General features: G+C 49.1%; 1 long non-coding RNA gene across 1 annotated transcript; it reads right to left on the bottom strand.

Moving 5' to 3' along the window:
- Positions 1–207: 207 nt before the first annotated feature.
- LOC134480267 (uncharacterized) lies at positions 208–6,512 on the bottom strand. The gene is made up of 2 exons (XR_010054643.1): positions 6,201–6,512; positions 208–475 (listed from the first exon to the last, which is right to left on the bottom strand). It is a non-coding gene; the product is annotated as an uncharacterized LOC134480267 (long non-coding RNA).
- Between the last annotated feature and the right edge of the window lie 11,932 nt (positions 6,513–18,444).

Here is an 18,444-nt window from a genome sequence, read left to right as displayed (position 1 = left end):
TCTTTTTTATATATATTTTTCATTCATCTGGTGCTGGGACTAGTTCAGTTTCATCCTGTTCTTCTCCTCTTCTTTCTCTGTCTCTATCTCTGTCTCCCTCTCCCTCCCCGTGTTGCTCCCCCCTTCTCTCTCAGAGCTGCTCCTGAGTGCTTTAATGCGTCTAGGATAGAGACGGACTGGGTACACACCACCAGAGGACAGTGCTCATATTTCCTCTTCATTTATAATCGTCCTGCATCTTGGTGGCCAGCAATGTCATTTTTCTTTCTTCAGGCCCCAGATACCTTTGGGGACTTTGGAAGCTGGCGAGTGTGTGTGTGTGTGGGGGGCAATAATGTTATTTGTTGTAGCCATTTATACTTCTTCTTCTGCTCCTCTTCTTCCTCCTCCTGCTTCTCTTCCACCTCCTTCTCCAGCCTCATATAGTCCAGACCAGCTTTGAACTCATCATCCTCCTGCCTCTGCCTCTCAGCTTCTGGAATGACAGGTATGGGGTGCCACCCTTAGCGTCTCTAGCCATTTGTATCCTTCCATTTTCCAAGTGTGGCAATGCCCACAGCACAGGCAGAGGACAGCAACACAGGCCATAGGAAGGGGACCGTGAGCTTCAGTGCTTCAGCACTCTGGCGCTCACACTAAGCCTTTGCTGGTCCACACACATCCCTCGCCAGTGTTGCCCACCTTCTATTTATTCCCTCCTTTTGGAGCATCCTCCTCCCAAATACTTTGAAGCCGTCTATTTCTTAACCCTCTGAGGTGTGTGGTGTGGGAATTGTGTGATCAGACAGGCACTCCAATGACCCAGAACCAGCACACCCAACCTTTCTCCCTCCTCACCTGCCTTATTTTCCTTACACAACTCAAGTCCAACAAATGTTTACATTCCAAGCTATGCACTCCTGAAGACCCAGGTGAAAGTCCCATCTTCCTGAAATCTCTCTGGTCTCCCTCCTGTTAGCTGCCCCCCATGACTTCTATCTTCTCAGAGCGTCTCTCTCCATAGGCATCCTCCCCGTGGGACTAGAGGGATTGCCCTGGATCCTCAGGCCCCGAGCCCTCAGGCCCTCAGGCACACAAGGTCAGAGGCTCAGTCTTACATCTTTTGTGTAACAGTGGTTGGCCCTTGAATAGAAGGCAGAAGCACCCAGTTGCTCCTAATGTCTTCTCATCTCATCCCTCTGTTTCTTACCAAGCCTCCTGCTGCCTTCCCAAAGAGTCGGTCTGTTCCAGATTAACTCCCCACACCCATGGCATGCATCGGTCTTGTCTACAGACCCGCTTTTCTGAGAAAGCCTTCACGCCAGACAACTGCCCATCAGTCATTGACTATGGAAAGCCTCTTCCTGGGCCCCTAGCACCAACCACGACAGGATTTGTCTTAACAAGTCTCCACACAGGGTGCTCAGTGCCAGGGGACTGCTTGTCACTGGCTTGCCATTTCCCTGGGCTCAGGTCGCTGTGCTTACCCACCCTCACTCCCAACTTCCCTCTCCCCGGAAATGTCCTCAGCAGCAGACCACAGCAATCCTGACCTTTCACCTCAGACGCCCGGAAAAAGTTTCTGTTTTCCCTCTTCAGTTCTCTGAAGGATGGGAGGATTGAGGACACACGACCTGGTTAAAATTACTTATTGATTTCTTGAGCAAATGTACCCCTGATGTCTGCTGCCTCTGAGACCACTCTCTTCCTCCCAGAGGCTGGCTATCGACCTGCCAGTCATCCATATTGGTCTATGGTGCTGTTCCCTAACTGTCCCCACACCCCCAGAATGCTAGAGCTCACAGACCTCTTTCCTCTGCCTCCTGTAGGCCTGACTTTTTAGAGAGGAGCCACTCCCTCTTGACAGAGAGCAGGCTTTGCTATTGTTCTGCCTTTTGTCTCCTGTTCCCATAAGTCTTAGCCTCCAGCCTCAATGGCTGGTAAGTATCTTGCCACTCCACAGTGTCAGGAAGAGTGGTGGTAGCTGACACACCTGCAGAGTCAACCTCCTATGAGACAAACCCATCCAGCAACCTCAACACATTCCTGTGGTTTCCTTGACTCAGCAGCTACTGTCAGCTCCAAGAGAGCAGGTGTTTGAGGGAGTGAGGACCAGCATAGGCAGGTTTGGGGAAGGCTCGAATGAGGCTAGCCGGAGCAGGAGAGGCAGCCTAGAGGCCAAGACTGACAGATGGGGAGCCCAAGGGCCGCTGTGCTCCACACCACATGACCCAGCTGCTGTCACCCATGTCTCACTCCCGTCTGCATCCTCCCATCTCAGACACTTACCCTCAGAGGCCCAGAGCAACCTTGCCTCATGCTCACCCTGCCTGGACCATATGCTGTGGCATAGCCATGGCAGGTGTAAGGATAAGCTCTGTTACCTTAGTCTGCCAATCTCTCTTCTCAGCCCAAGACAGGAACATCTTCTCCAGGGCCCTGAAAGGCCAGTGCCATCTATTCTGTCATCCCCGTGCGGGAGTCCCTCCCAGAGTTGAAAGCCTGCTACAACTTCTGCCTATCTGAGCCCCACACTGGGTTATGCCTGCTCTCATAGAAAGTGGCCTCACTTTCTGTGTAGGTGAGTCTGCTTATGGGACTTTAAGCACAGAGGCCACAACAGGGCACTGCAGTGGGTGCTGTGCCACCTCATGAGCCAGAGTGACATACTTCAGAACTTGACTGGGGTGTGGTGTCTAAGAGGGGACTCCAGATACTCACGGGTCCTTGTCTGGGAATGTTCTCCCTCTGCCTGGGGAAATTATCTTTTTGGACAGAGTGTGCAGCTTTGGGAGGGACACACATGGATCAAAGAGAAGAAGGGACACCATCTGAGGCAGCCAGAACAGCTGTTTCCACCCTGGTGAGCATGGGGTGAAAGGGCACAGCCAGGTCACCCTGGTGACCATGGGGTGACATTTGTCACAGACAGATAACCCTGGTGACCAGGGAGTTACAGGTGTTACAGCCAAATCATCTTGATGACTATGGGGTGATAGTTGTCACAGCCAGATCACCCTGGTGACCATAGGGTGACAAGTGTCACAGCCAGATCACCCTGATGACCATGGGGTGAAAGATCACAGCCAGATCACCCTGGTGATCAGGGGGTGACAGGTGTGGCAGCCAGATCACCTTAATGACTCATGGGGTGACAGGTGTCACGGTCAGATCACCTTGGTGACTATGGAGTGACAGTTGTCACAGCCAGATCACCCTGGTGATGATGGGGTGACAGGTGTCACAGATCTTTACATGTGTAAATCTGAGTAACATCCCGTGACCATCTACTCACTCTGATTTGTAGGTGAGGGATACGGGCACAGGGGGATTTGCCAAAGGGGGATTTGCCAAAGGGGGATTTGCCACAGGGGGATTTGTCAACACCAGGCCACCTGGATCCCGTGTGAACATGCTGATCCACATGCTGGTCTCCACAGGCTGGAAGCTTTCAATATCTGTCAACACCTCTCTGGATCCCCTGGGATCAAATATACTTTTGTTCGTCTTTCAGTTATTCATTCAACAGCCAGTGGGCTCCTATCTGGGAGGTATTGCTTTGGGTACTGGTGTAGAAGAGTTCCTGCTCACCAGGGGATTCTATGTTACTAAAGTAGATGGAAAACAATGTTAAACAGGAGGTTAGCTCTGGGAGGGACTGACCAATGAGCTCCCCCAAACACAGCATATAAAAAGGATAGTTGGGAGTTACTGTGGTTTGAATGACAAATGTCACCCAGGTGCTCTTGTCCTTGAACACTTGGCTCCCAGTTGGTGGTGGTGTTTGGGGTGGTTATAGTACTCTTAGGACATTCAACTTGCTGAAGGAAGTAAGCTGTGAGACTACTTGGAAGTAGACTTTAAGAGTTTGACTTCTCGCCCACAGACAAAATGTGACTAAGGGGCTCCTTCTCTTGCCACACGTGCCTTTATAGACTTCCTCTCTAGAACCCTGAACCAAATGAACTCTTCCTTCTGTCCTTGGGATATGACATTTTGCTCCCAGCATCAGAAAAGGAACTAATTCGGTGGTGGTTGACTCCAACTGGGCTAGCTCAGGGCTCCCACACAGTTAGTGGGAGTTGACTCTGGTCAAACTAACTTAAGAACTCCCCCACCAGGGGAGCAAGTGCCCTTACTTCTCCAGTGACTTTTCAACTTCAGAGGTACCTAAAACCCTGCACGTGTTCTTGCCTGTTTTGAAAGGTTAGTTTTGAATTCTGTGTATGTGTGAATGGGTTTTCGCAAACAAGTGCAGTTGCCCACAGAGGCCACAGAGGAGGAACTCTGATGCCTTGTAGCTGAAGTTAAAGGTGCTTGTGAGCCAACCTACAGGTGTGCAAGGAGCTGAACTCAGGTCCTCTGCAAGAGCAGTAGTGCTCTTAACTCCCGAGCTGTCTTTCCAGCCCTCTCTTTCTTCGTCTTACGTTCCTATAAATAACAGAGTGGATCTTGGGTAAAGCAAGCTTCCAGGAAGAATAAGCTCCAGTCTTGTCCTGGGGTGTCACCCTGGAGAAGACAGCAGGGATGGAACAAGTGAAAGAGGAGGGTCAGGACCATGGTTGCTTGGGTGCCCTATTCTTTCTAAAGCATGCATCTGCGTTTCCTTGGTTGCTCTCGTGCCCTTGCTGGCCGTATTATTGTGCTTTCTGATTCTTCTCTTTCGGGAGCACAGGGGTGGAGACTGCTGTGAGGTTGAGATCAGAGGAAACTGGAGAACCGGCCATACCCATATTGCTCACTGTCCCTATATATCTATGGTGCAGAAAGTATATATACTGTGATCAGAGAATATAGCTCATGCAGAAGACAGGAAGTGCCCAGCACTCTCTCAGAAGTGGGGAGCTGAACAAGAGGCCTGTGAGGTGTGATGGGGAAGGCTCTAAGATCCTGTGGAAGGAACCCATTAGCCAGAGAATGTCCAGAGCTACAGAAAGACTAAGAACACAGACACTTGGTTCCCTTCTGTCAGCAGTCACACCAACTGCCATCGAGAAGAGCACTGTGTGGCAAATAGTCTTGCACTGCTGGTAGACAGCTAGGGGCAGCAAGGGCAGTTGGAGTGCTGTTGAATACTGTGACTGGTACCAGGAGCCATGAGACACGGCCCTAGGCTTAAAGAGAAGAGGGGACAGAGGAGGATAAGCATAGTGAAACTGTAGATATAGGGCAGGGGTGCTGAAGACACACTAAGGCATCCCAGCCTGAGACCAGGAGAGCCCCTGCCTACTTCATTCACCTTCACTTTGGGAGCTTAGCTAGCAATGGGAGCTCTCTGGAGCTAGATGGGAATTTATTTAATGCTCTGAACATTTCTACACTCAGTGGGCACAGAGAAGGCCATGAATCATTTCTCCAGAGCCTGCGCTGGAGCCCATCACCCAGCAATGACACATCTGATCCCCAGGTCTTCCACTGTAGTGCCTGTAGCTCCCTCGGTGCAATGACTCTGACAGGGTCTGAATCTGGTCATGGTCACCCCCCAACCTCCAAGCCTGGTGCATCAGATCACCATTGATGTGGAGGGCGCCATCCTGAGGCAGAGGGGAAATAAAGCTTTCCATGACAACATGCCGGCGTCTTACAGGCCCCTCCTGGTCTTGGAAACTCGTGCTTTTTCTAGATAGGATTGGTTGTAAATTTGAATAATCTTCCCCAAGAATCTCCAGAAACCACTTAAAAAACAAATGGAAGGAAAACAATAATGATGATTAAAACAAAACAAAACAAAACTCTCTGGTATGCACGGCGATGAGCTTGTGCTCTGGAGTCAGGCTGTGTGGGATGAGAGCCCAACCTTAGCCCTTGTAGGCTGAATGGCTTTGGCCAGTGACTTCACCTCTCTCTATGCGCAGTTCTGAGCTCCAACTGAGCTGATGGGGATGTCCTTGCTTTAGGGAGGATGGTGAGGAAAACAGACACTAAGATAGCTGAGTGCTTAGATGGGCAAGTGGTTAGACAGGGAAGGATTCAGAAAGATTGGTTGTTCTTTTTATCTATGCTTAATGGTTTCTCTGGCTCTCTAGTGACAACTAGAGAGCTGACAGTGACCATAAGGCTCCTGTCACTCCCAGTCTTCTTGGGGACCCTGGGAAGCACTCGTGCAAACATGCTTCATTGATATATCCCCTATTTAGTCACTTGCTCAGCGGACATTTACAAAGTCCCCTCCTACTGGTCACTGCTCATGGCCACACAGGTATGGGGACTCCTGTCCTTACCTTCACTCTTCCCCTTGACCTTGAAGAAGAAAGGAGACCACCTCTTACTTTCTGCTTGCTCTGTGCCTAGTAGAGAGTCCAGGACACCTGGAGGGTCACCACAGAGTGCAGAGAGGGGCATGGATGGCTTCTGGATGACTGAGATTCAGACTCCTACAGGCTGATTCATGAGGTCTTGGTGCACCTCTTATCACACACAGAGAATGAGTACGCTGTGAGTCCCTCCATTCTCAGTGGACTGTCACCGCCTTCACACGCAGGTGCAGAGGTGAACCTGCTGCCGTCTGTGTCCACCTCCACCCTGGGAGCCTTCTCCTTCCCCTGCCACGTGAGAGCCTGGGTCATTTCCTTTGTGATCCATGGCTGCTAGTGTGACACAGCCAGAACTGTGACACAGGTCCAGACTTCAGTCTTCATGTACTTCAGAGCCCAGACCCAGAGAGCAGGAGAGGCTGGAGGTCGTCAGTTCAGAGGCAAGGCGATTACAGGCGCTTCTAACCTTGATGCCTCAGTTGGTCACCAGAATATGTTCAATATCTAGGAGGGTCTGAGACCTCACCTCATGTGTCTGAAGAATGTAAGAAATGTCCCTTCTTGGCAGATCATGGTGGCTCAAAGCATCATTTCCCAAGGACAGAATTCTGGAACATTCTCCAAATTATACTAGTCTCTCTCTCTCTCTCTCTCTCTCTCTCTCTCTTTCCTCCCTCTCCCTCTCCCCACCACCTTCCCTCTCTCCCTCGTGTGTGTGTGTCTGCCTATCTGTCCATCTGTCTTGCCTTCCTCTCTTCACTGAGATCAAACCCAGGACATTGGTGCCATATGCATCCCAGAGCCCCAATCCACCTCTTCGTTTTTATGGCTTTCTAGAACCATCTCCCACCTCCAGAAGTTAGATTTCTGAAGAGAATTGATATTTGCACAGCTAAGGGGTCTTCCATATCAAGAGATGCTGGGTCTCGTGGTGGTGCCCACTTGTAATCCCAGTACTCAGGAGGCTGAGGCAGGAAGGATTAAGAGTTGGAGACCAGTCTAGGTGAAACAGACAGACAGACAGACAAATGCATGCATACACATGTGCGTGCGCACACATATACACACACACAGACACACACACACACACAGACACACACACACACACACACACGGTAGGGAAGAATGAAATGTGGGGAGATTAGTGTACCCTAGGGAAAGACCCAGAGATCTGTCCTTAGAAAAGGATCCTTTGCCTCCAGGAATCCCGTCATAGAGTCTGCAGACACTTGAGGGTTGGGGTTCTCTCTCTACCCCATCTGTCCCTAAGAGCCTTGGTGGAATATCCACTGCTCGTACATCTGCTGTGCTTAGTAACTTCTCAGATCCCGAGTACTGCACTGGGCCTTGTCTCTTGGTGGAGAGTCTTTGCCTCTGAGCACAGAGGTAGCTTGGCACCTTGTAAGACTTCAGTACACACTGGACAAGGGAACAGGGGACGTGGAGGCTTTTAGAGACCATTCCAATGCACCAGCTTGCATCGAAAAATCAGTGGCTGTGGTCCACAGTGTCAGGTGAAGGTCTGATGCTCCGATCAGCCATTCGGGCAAAGTGATGCAATTCCCGTATTTGTGCAGAGTTCCTCGGAGAAGCCACATCCTACATAGACACCTGAATGCACTGAGTGCTTTCTGAGTTGGAAGGAGCATGGAGTCCAATGCCATTCACCCTGGGGAATCACACATCAGCCAGTTTAATCTAAGTGTCTGTTAGACATTATCTCCACTTTATTGATAAAGACATCGGAACCCAGCATGCAACATGCTCTGTAACCCCAGCACTTGGGAGACAGAGGCAGGAGGATTGACAGGAATGCGAAGCCAGCCTCATCCACAGAGCAAATTCCCAGCACGAATAGAAAAGTCACGTTTCAAGAAACGGTGCTTAAGTTATTTGTAGGCAAACTGGAGAGGCAGATGGCCCTGCAATTAAGAAGTTCTTGCAGAAGACCTGAACTGGGTTCCCAGCATCTCCAATGGGTGCTTAATAAACACCTGCAACTCTAGCTCCAAGGGACCCAACATACTTTTCTCCTCCAAGGGGACCCACACACATAGACACACATTCATAATAAATAAATAAACAAACAAACATCACATTGAGCGTGTAAGTAGGCAGCTGTCCTGTGGTAGAATCTAGTGAGTCTCATCCCTTGTTTGTTCTCTTGTGCATTTCTGGAGGATTGCTCTGGTCACAGTATCATGGCTGTTAGTGTGACAGCTTCAGGGAGCTGTGAGCCTCAGCCCTTCAGTGCAGCAGTAGTGACACAGTGAAATCCAGGAAGGGGCAGGATGTTTATTTCCTATCTGGGCTGTACCAAGTTACTGCAGACTTATTCCCATAGGTTTCCTTATTTCCATGACCTGGCAGGCTTAATTATTTTAGCTCACGGTTGTAGAGGGTTCAGCCCATGGTCACTGGGGTCCCTTGCTTCTGAACTTGTAAGGCAGATCAGCCCAGCAGCATTCATGGTGCAATATAGAGGAAGAGACCAGGGCAGGATATAGCCACCCAGGGCATGTCCACACTGACCCACTTCCTCTCAGTAAACCCTGCTCCCAGTAACACCACCATACTATGGATCCACCATGAGATTAAGCTATCGACCAGGTCAGGGCCTTAAAGATCTGCGGACTCTCAGGATGCAGTCACAGACACCCAGGGCTCTGCTACACTAATCTCTCAGGCTTTACTCAATTCAATGAGGCTGACAGTCAAAATGAATCACTACTGTTGATGACTTAAAATAGCTTGAATTCGGGCTGGGGGCGGGGCTGATGATGGCTCAGCAGGTAAAGCCCTTGCAGCCAAACCTGAGGACCTGAGTTTGATCCCTGGAACCTAGGCAGTGGAAGGAGAGAAGCAGCCCCTGCAAACTGGCTTCTGACTTCCACACCTGCATTGTGGCATATGCAGGCCCACAGTAAATGCATCCATTTAATTAAAAATAGCTTGAATCTGTTATGCTCCTCAGAGAGTAAATGTCTTAAATTAAGGCCTCTTCCTTGCTTGGCAGCTCCCAGCCTCTGCCTCCCTTCATCTCAGGCCTTTGCCTTCCCTGCCATAATTCTGCCATTCTGACCTCATCATGCGCTGATGCAGGCACTCATGACTACATGGGGTCCAATGGACAACCCAGAGATCTCCCATATAAAGGCCTTTAATGAATGGAGCTTACAGAATTCTGCTTGCTCCATAGGGTAACGGAGCCATGGATTGCAGAAGTCAGGTTGCTTGCTTGTCCCCAGTACCAAATCTTGGTCCTTAGTAGGTTGTTTGTGGACCAGAGATTTTGCTCTTAAAGTCCCTCAGGAGCTAGTTGTGATGATGACTCTGAGAGCTGAGAGGGTGAGAAGATCAGTGTCGTGGTAGTGGTCCTGGAGGTTAATGGCAGAGTCTGTTTCCTCATGCCAGGGCCTGGGCTGGCAGAATCATGTGGAGATGGCTGGTTGTATGTTGAAGAGCTAGGTTAGACGGGGCCAGGGGAGAGACAATAGACATGGCCAGGGAGGGAGATTGAGGATGTTTAGAACAAAGTATTTCAGACATAGGTAAGGATGCACTCGTGAATGGTTAGGTTGGATAACGAACCCATCTGGAGGGCTGTATGAGGGAGCCCCAGGCTGCTTGGGACACCAAGCGGCAGGGCCAGCTTTTTGCCTATTGCTCCAGTCCACCTGGCCAACTGAAGAAACTTTTCAAGAAAGAAAGCTTGTGGGGCAGAGCTGTGTGGGGTTGACATTCTATCCTGAGGTGTGTCCACTCTGAGAGGCTGTGCGAGGTCAATGTTGAGCCAGGCACAGCCCGCTGCCAGCTCTGAAAGGCTTGGGAATTCCCTGTGTGGTCTGGGAGATGGCTGGGCTGCAGAAGGCTGTTGCCTTCATATCTCTCCCTCTCCCCCTCCCCCTCCCCCTCCCCCTTCCCCTCCTCCTCCCTCTCCCTCCTCCTTCACCCTTTCTCCCCACTTGGATGGCAGGTGGTGGCTCCATGCTAGGGCCTTTGTGGGACATCATTGCTGTCACCCCTGATGCTCCTAGTGAGAGACTTTCGATCAATCAATCACATAGGCAATGGGAGCCCTCATCCCAGTCCTGCATCTTAGATTTGACAGCAACCATTGGATTCCTGTAGCTGCCACATGGCAAAGTAGCCCCTCCAAGAGCTGTGGCAAAGGGTAGACGGGAGAATGTGAGAACTGATTGGAGTTTAGCAAATCCAGAAGAACTGGGTCATAGATTTTCCTTCCTTCCTCTCTTCCTTCTCTCCCCTCTTCTTCCATCTAATTTTTCTGCTTCCTTTCTTCTCTCCCTCCCTCTTATTTTTTCCTTCCTTCCTTTCTGCTTTCCTTCCTCTCTCCCTTCTGTTCCTTTTAGAGGAGAGCTAGAAGCAACTGGTCAGCTATGTCTACTCCAACATTCCTTGGCAATTGCAGCTTACTGCCCAGGACACACAGGCAGGTGCCCACCCACTCCTTATCCTATCTCTGAACTCATTCACTCGACGACGACGACGACGACGACGACGACGACGACGACGACGACGACGACGACGACGACGATGACGACGCCGACGCCCCATTCTCAAAAAACTCAAGTTTGAAATGGATGCAAAATATGAAAGGCAAGTGTCTCCTTCTGCTCCACAGATGTTATTTAATATACAAAGGAAGGGAGGGAGAGAGGGAGGAAGGAACAGAAGGAGGAGAGAGAAGAGGCAGAGGAAAGAGAAGGAGGGAGAAAGAGATGGGTGAGGGAACAGTGGGGGAGGGGAAAGGACGGCTAGAGGGAGGGAGGATGGGAGGAGGGACATGGGGAGGAAGAGATGGAGGGAGTAAGGTAGGGGGAAGAGGGAAGGGCAAGTGTAGCATGTTGCGGCTTGTATGTGACACCTGCCAGCTGCTGCTCTGAAGTCACTTCTGTGCGCTGGGACCTCGTGATGGATGCCACCACACAGCCCATTTATTTAACAAATGTGTATCAAGCACCTGTGCTGAGCACATCGCTAAATAATAGATCGGGCATGCCCTTGGGTGCCTTCAGTCTAGTGGGGAGCGAAGGTCTGAGCACAGACTATTTCAACTGAGGGAAAGAAAGCAAGTGGCGCCCTCATGTGGGAAGGCCGGATCTTAGCCCAAGCCCCAGGCCTGTCCTGGCACTGTTTCATTGTTCACTGGCTTTGTGGGATGGTGGGAGGTGAAGACAAGCAGGCAAGGGGTGGGGGGCACAGTGTGCATTTACCTTCCCACTTAGGAAGGGATGGGCTGCATCGCCATCGGGTAAGCATGGATTGGGTTGCTACCTTGGAAGAAGCAGGCTCAGGACGACCTGGGGTAATAAACTCCCTCAACATCCCCTTGCTGGGCTCCCATACCACCTTCTTCTGTGCAGGGTCGCTCAGTTCTGAGCACACACTCACTTGGAGAGGCATCCACAGGGTGTGTGTGTGTGTGTGTGTGTGTGTGTGTGTGTGTGTGTGTGCGCGCACGAGAGTTCATGTGAAGAAAAAGCCTGGGCTGGGGAGATGACTCAATCAGTAAAGTGCTCACTGCACATGCTTGGGCTTGAGGATTGGGCTCAATCCTCTATAACCCACGTGAAAAGTGCAAAAGTGGAGACTCACACCTGTGACCTCAGTGCTAAGGAGGCAGAAACAGGCAGACCCCTGCGGCTCACTGACCAGCCAACCTAGGTTTAAGGGCAAGTCTCAAGTAAAAGTTAAAGACTTGTCCCTACAATCTACATGGATGCTTCCTGCCCAGTGCATCTGAGGCTCACGTTTGACTTCCAAATTCACAAACACGTGTACCCACACATGAACATGTATGTACACCCCAGGTTGGGGTTGGGGCACCCTCTCTCAGAGTTTCACTCTTGACTCACTGATACGTTCCTGCTGAAAACCATAACCACAGCACCAAAGCCAAGGTCGGCCGCCATGGGGACAATGGTACTTCAGTCTTGACAGGTTAGGACCAAGACACCACAATGTGGAGAAAAGCCTAGCTGGAGTACTCAAGGCTTTCGTGAACATCCCATTAGCCACATCCTTCACTGTCCCTAAGACCAAGTCCAAATTGCCAACATTGCTAATGGCTCTTGACTCTTGGCAGGGTTCAGAGCTAGGATTTCTGTGTTTTTGAGGTTGTCAGTAATAAATATGAAGGGGAAGGGGCTCCAGGATCTGGAGGCATGAGCTCAAGGGATGTGGAAGGGAGGCAGACAGATCTTCACCAGTCTGGCCCTAGGCTTGACCCCATCCCTCTGCACACTTCTGAGAAGTCTTGGTGGGTTATGCATAGCTAGAAGCAATGCTTGGGGATGGTACTTGTACCCTTGAGGCTACGTGCTTGGTGCACCACCTGGTAGGTCCAAGTTCAGTCCTTCCCGGGTCCCTGCCACCCTTACCTCAAGGCACACAGGGTCTCTGGGAAAGAACATGCTAAGAATGGTACCTAGACATTGCATGTGTGCATTGGGATCCCTGGAGTAACCCCTTAACAAACTCAAGGCATTTAAATATTCATGTAAGTAACCCCCTAACTCATCCACCAAGCTATACTTAGCTAGAAAGTCAGGCTTGGGGCTGGGAGCAAGCCAATGAGTTGCACAATACTAGGAGACGGAAGAGACAACAGGCCCAGAGTGGCCTGGAATGAACCTAGGAACCTAAGAGGTGGGAAGAAGCCTAATCTCCAGGTCCCTACACATAAGAAGGCTCTGTAGAGGGGTCATGGAAGTCCGCTGGGATGGAAAAAATGAAAATAGTTGGAGGAGGGTAGAGACAGACTGACACATGCCCAAGTTTTATACATAGTAAACTCATGTCCCTCAGCCCAACCCTCTCAGCCTATGCAGTCTCTCTTGCTCCACCTCCCCACCACCATCTCATAGGCTGTTGAAGACTCCCTACAGGCCGCTCTGGACTTACTTACCTGGCCGCCAGTCAGTGTGAGGCCCCAACACACATTTTCACTGGCTGTCTGACTAACAGCAATGCTTTTCTGGATTTGGCAGTAGACAGAGGCTTTCCCGAGTGGGACCCGCAACGTTCTAAAGTATAGACAGGGCTGGGTTTATAATTCACCTGTCTTCACTGACTCCATGGAGGATAGGATCATTTGATCAGCTGGTAAAGAGTTTGCCTGGAGATCTGGATTCAACTTCCATAGCCTAGGTGAAAAGCTTCGGGGGGGATAGAACATGCTGGAATCCCAGTGTCTTGGAGACAGACAGGTGGATCCTGGGACTCCCTGGGAAACCAGTCCAGACTCTTCAGCAAGCCCAAGGTTGCAATGAGAGACTTTGTCTTAAAAAAAAACCCAAGATGGATGACTCCCACGGATATGACATCTTAAGTTGATCTCTGGCTTACAAATATACACACGTTTCCACACTCAATCTCTCTGAGGCACACCCAGGGACCAGCACACACACAGAGACCCTCTCCTTGGGACACCTTTATCTCTGCTACACTTTGCCATCTCACCTGGTGCAGTGGAGAGGTGAGGAGATGGCCACTTGGCTACACTTACACTTGAGGCACCTGCTATATCACAGAGTACTCCTTCCAATAGACAATGACGTGCAAAGCTAGATTCCTATTACTTGTCAGGAGGTGTCCAAGCGCTTGGCTCGGACCTTTTCTAGTCTGTTCTCTCCATCTTTTAGACCTCTGAGAATATTGCAGACCTGAGATCTCTCTTCTCTTCCCTGTTCCTATGGTATGGAGGGAAGGAGAGACATCTTTATGAACAGGTGCACTCGGTGTGACGAATACTACGATTGTGAGGCATGGCACGCCCCGGGCAGGAGAAGGAGGCTTACTCGCATCATCTTGTGTCTGTGATTAATGAAGGGATTGCCTGCCAGGAGTAGTGACATTTAAGCTAAGCTGAAGTCTGAAGATGCTGCGTGAGCATTCTCCGGGGAAATGTCAACAAATGGCTATTCACCCAAGCTAAGGCACCAACCACAGCCCAAACTAGTGACGGCATTTGAGTTTGACTTGGTGAACCAGTATGCTTATCAAGCTCAGTTACAGTGAGCGGGGGAGGGGTTAGCTTGCAGCAGCACAGGTGACATCACAGCTGCCACACCACCAGAAAATCCCTTCTCGGCTTGGATGACCACATCCCCAGCGCTGTGTAGATGAAGGTCTCCCATGCCTTGCAGCTCGCTTCAGCTAAATTTTCATCCATGTGCTTCAATGTCTTCCAAGACCACACAAAGCTGGGTCAGAGTTTGGTGCTGCTGATTGGCAGGTGCAAGAAACCAAGGCTGGGACCAAAAGTGAGGGTCCATTGACCCTCCCCATCACCTCCTTCAATGAAGTCATGTCAATAGGCCCGACACTGAAGATCTCTTATAGGTGGTCACAGCTTCTCTAATGAATATGGTAGTGGTTTCAGAAGGCAACGTTGGAGAACATGTGGGTCAGTGGGGCTTACCCAAGTGACTTGGGGATAGGGCAGTGGGATTGGGAGGGAAACATTTCACATGCTGGAAATAGAATAGGGAAAAGCATGGCAGTGTGGGAAGAGTTTGAAGTACTGAAGGAGTGGGAGAGAAATTCAATGTGGTTACACACACACTATATAGTCAGACAGGGATAGTGAGTCACTGTGCAAGGAATGCACCTTCCTGTGCTAATTCTAGATCTCTTAAGAGAAAGAACCATTTTTTTTTGCTCCCTTTTGTGAGTTAATTGAACACCTCAGGGCTGAATATAAATATGAAGTTTAATGTTTGAACGGATAAAACTCATGGGGGTAAAAAATGGCATGTGTGTATAGAAGCCCTAAATATGATCAAGTCTTTTATTATTGAGTTAGGAAATAGCAAAACACAATTTCCTTTGGTAGGTTGGTGTGTGTGACTGTGTGTGTATGTATGTGTGTGTGTGTGTATTTGCATATGTGGGCACAAGTACAGTGTGTAGATGCGTGTACACATGTACATGTGGTGACTAGAAGTTGATATTGAGTGTCTTCCACATGCTACACCTTCTATTTTGAGGCAAGGTGTCTCACTGGAACCCAGACCTCGCACACTTGGCTAGTCTAGCCTGCTAGCTTGTTTCATGTAGGGCTCCTGTCTTAGTTAGGGGTTTCCTACTTTGAACAGACATCATGACCAAGTCAACTCTTATAAGGACAACATTTAACTGGGGCTGGCTTACAGGTTCAGAGGTTCAGTCCATTATCATCAAGGTAGGAGCATGGCAGCATCCAGGCAGGCATGGTGTAGGAAGAGCTGAGAGTTCTGCATCTTGTTCTGAAGGCAAACAGAAGGAACCTGGCTTCCAGGCAGAGGGTCTTAAAGCCCACGCCCACAGTGACACACTTCCCCCAACAAGGCTGCACTTTCTAATAGTGCCACTCCTGTGGGCCAAGCTTACTCAAGCACCACAGGCCCTCACACAGTAGACCTCTCACCCACAAAGACTAATGGTAGGGTAGCACATCTACCAGGTATTTACAAGTGGTTGGGGTTTTGAACTCTGCACCTTATACTTGCTTAACAAATGCTCCCCATTGAGCCATCACCCTAGACCAAAGTTAACATTTAAAAACCACTTGACATTTAAGGCAGATTCAAGTGTTTGCCAATGCTGACTCTCTTGTGTTTGGAGGAAGTTTCACCCAGCCTGTCTGAGAATCTTGTCCTTTCCCTGCATTTGTAACAGGTTCTGTGATGGGATAGTCAGTTGTCCCCGGGGTGACTGGAGGACCTCCTGAGAATTCTGTGAAAATTCGTAAGTTTGATTTGAAGAATCCATCATGCCACGCCCAGGGATGGGGTCAGAAAAGGGATCATCACCAGGACTGGAGTTCACTCCCACCCGTCTTAGTCTTGTTTCCTATTGCTGTGATAAAATACTGTTATAAAAGCAACTGTGGGAGAGGGTGCTATAGGTTACAAAGCTGGAGGGGCAGGCTGTCTAAGCCCTCTGACATCAGACCTGTAGGATTTGGTATCTGCCCTGCTGGCTTTCAGTCTTGCCCTGGTCCATATTTCCTCACTATGCCCGCTTCCCTCCCTCTTAGAAAAGTAGTGTATATTCTGTGCTATTATATGTTAGAATTACATAATTTGCCTTTTTATTTTGCAGTTAAGAGGTTACCTTGAATCTCTGAAGAAATGTTGGACTTTCACCTTCAAAAGTCTTGAGCCCAAGAAAGTCTATGGGTAGTTTATCAACACAGCAGAAGAGTAATTAATACAGAGAAAAGAGTTTTATTTTTGATTAGGGTTTCAGGTCCCAATTTATCACAGCAAGGAGGTCATGGCAGCGGGAGCTTCAAGGTGTGGGTTCTGTCATATCTATAGTAAGAAACAAAGAACACGCATGCTTGTTCCAGCTTTCTTTTTCCATGCAGACAGTTCAGAATCCCTTGCCTAGGAAATGTTGCCACCCACAGAGGACAGGTCTTCACCATCAATTAACACAATCAAGATACCCATCCCCTGAAGAGTTTGCCCATAGGCTAACATAATCTTGACAATCTGTCACTGAGATTCCTTTCCAGGTGATTCTAGACTCTGTCAAGTTGACAATTAAACTATAAGACTGCCATTAACCTTCATGGCTAGGGACCCTTCCACTGCCTGGTTGCTCAAACACACATATACCTGCTCTGAGCATGGTGTAGTCTTCCTAGCCTCATCTCTTTCTGTGATGCATCCTACTTCCCTCTGTTACTTTATTCCAAGTTTTCAGTCATTTTCCCTAATGAAACTATCAGGCAGAACTAATCCAAACATCAGCTTAATTAATCAACATTTGGCAGTCTATAACTACATTCTCTGGTCCAAATGACTCGTGACAACTTTCTTAATACAAAACCAAAACATCTACAGGGAACATGGTAGCTTCTCTAGTTGCCAGGAGATTCCCAGCTCCTTAATTTATCTCATATAGTTTAATAAAGTTCCAATAAACCTTTTACCCCCAGGTATGACAGAAAGCATTTTGCTACCAGAAGAATGCCATTATTTTATTTTTAACACAATAGATGGTTAGTGTCTTCGCAGTTTATGTGTGTTCTAGTCAAGAGCTCTTCCTATTTGGAGACCAGTTAGTCCTATTAGGAAACTGTCCAGCTAAGCTGTTGGGTCAGCAGAACTCTAGGGTCCGTGGCCCTCAGGACAGCCAAAATGTTCCAGGTAGCTCCTGGGTCTCTATTCTTCATTCAGGGCTAAGCTCCCTTCCACAAAGAAGAATGGGGGTGGGTGAGAACTTCCCCCTTTCTCCCTATGCAAACCTTTCTGGTCACAGAAGACCTTCACCTGTCCAAGGCTATCCTTTCTCACACCCTTGGCGATGAGGGGATTGTCAAGTCTGTTTCCTGCTGGGCAACTGAACCACACAGGCTGGGTAAATTATAAGAAAAAGGAGTTTATTTGCCTTGTGTTTGAAGGTTGACTTTATAGGTCTTTATCTAGTAATGGTAGGCCATTTAAATGTCAACATCTAGCTTGTTGATGCTGTTTTCTGAGACAAGATCTTTCTCTGTAGTCCTGATTGCCAGAACTTTCTGTGTAGACCAGATTAACCTCAAATAGTGATCTGCCTGCCTCTACCCTCAGAGTGTTGAGAATAAAGATGTAGACCACCATGCCTGAGCATGCGTGTATAAAATGTATTTGGAGCATATTCTACCCTTTTGCCCTTCTCTCCTTCCTCTCCTCCCTCCCACTGGTCTTCTTTGTTGCCCCAGAAATTCACATCATCGTTATATATTTGATTAATAAGGTTCAGGCACCACAAAACAAAACAAAACACTCCACCACAACCATCACCACCACCACTATCACCACCACCACCATCATCAACAAAGAAACAAAAACAAAAGACAAACAAGCCAACAAACAATACAAAACCAACCCAAAAACCATGACGTTTGTCTTTCTGAGCCCAAGCTCATTAACAAGAGCCTTGTTGAATCTTACATGACAGAGTACAGGACCGGGAGGAGACCGAGCCGCCTCCTCCTTACTAGGGACTCACTCCTTCGATTACTGCATTCATCTCTTTACAGGACACTGCACTTCTGACAAAAACACCACTAAAGTCCCCAACTCTTAATACTATGATAATCGAGATAATACAAGAGCGCAGTGTGGTTGGACCCGTTTTGAGGAGGCAAACTGTGACTGCATTGAAAGATCCATGGATCAACAGTGAGGGGAGGGAAGGGCAGGGAGTCTGA

This window comes from Rattus norvegicus, chromosome 9, assembly GCF_036323735.1.
Source record: "Rattus norvegicus strain BN/NHsdMcwi chromosome 9, GRCr8, whole genome shotgun sequence".
Lineage (NCBI taxonomy): Eukaryota > Metazoa > Chordata > Mammalia > Rodentia > Muridae > Rattus > Rattus norvegicus.
Note: the sequence above shows the minus strand (reverse complement) of the source record. Positions and strands in the feature narration are given on the sequence as shown.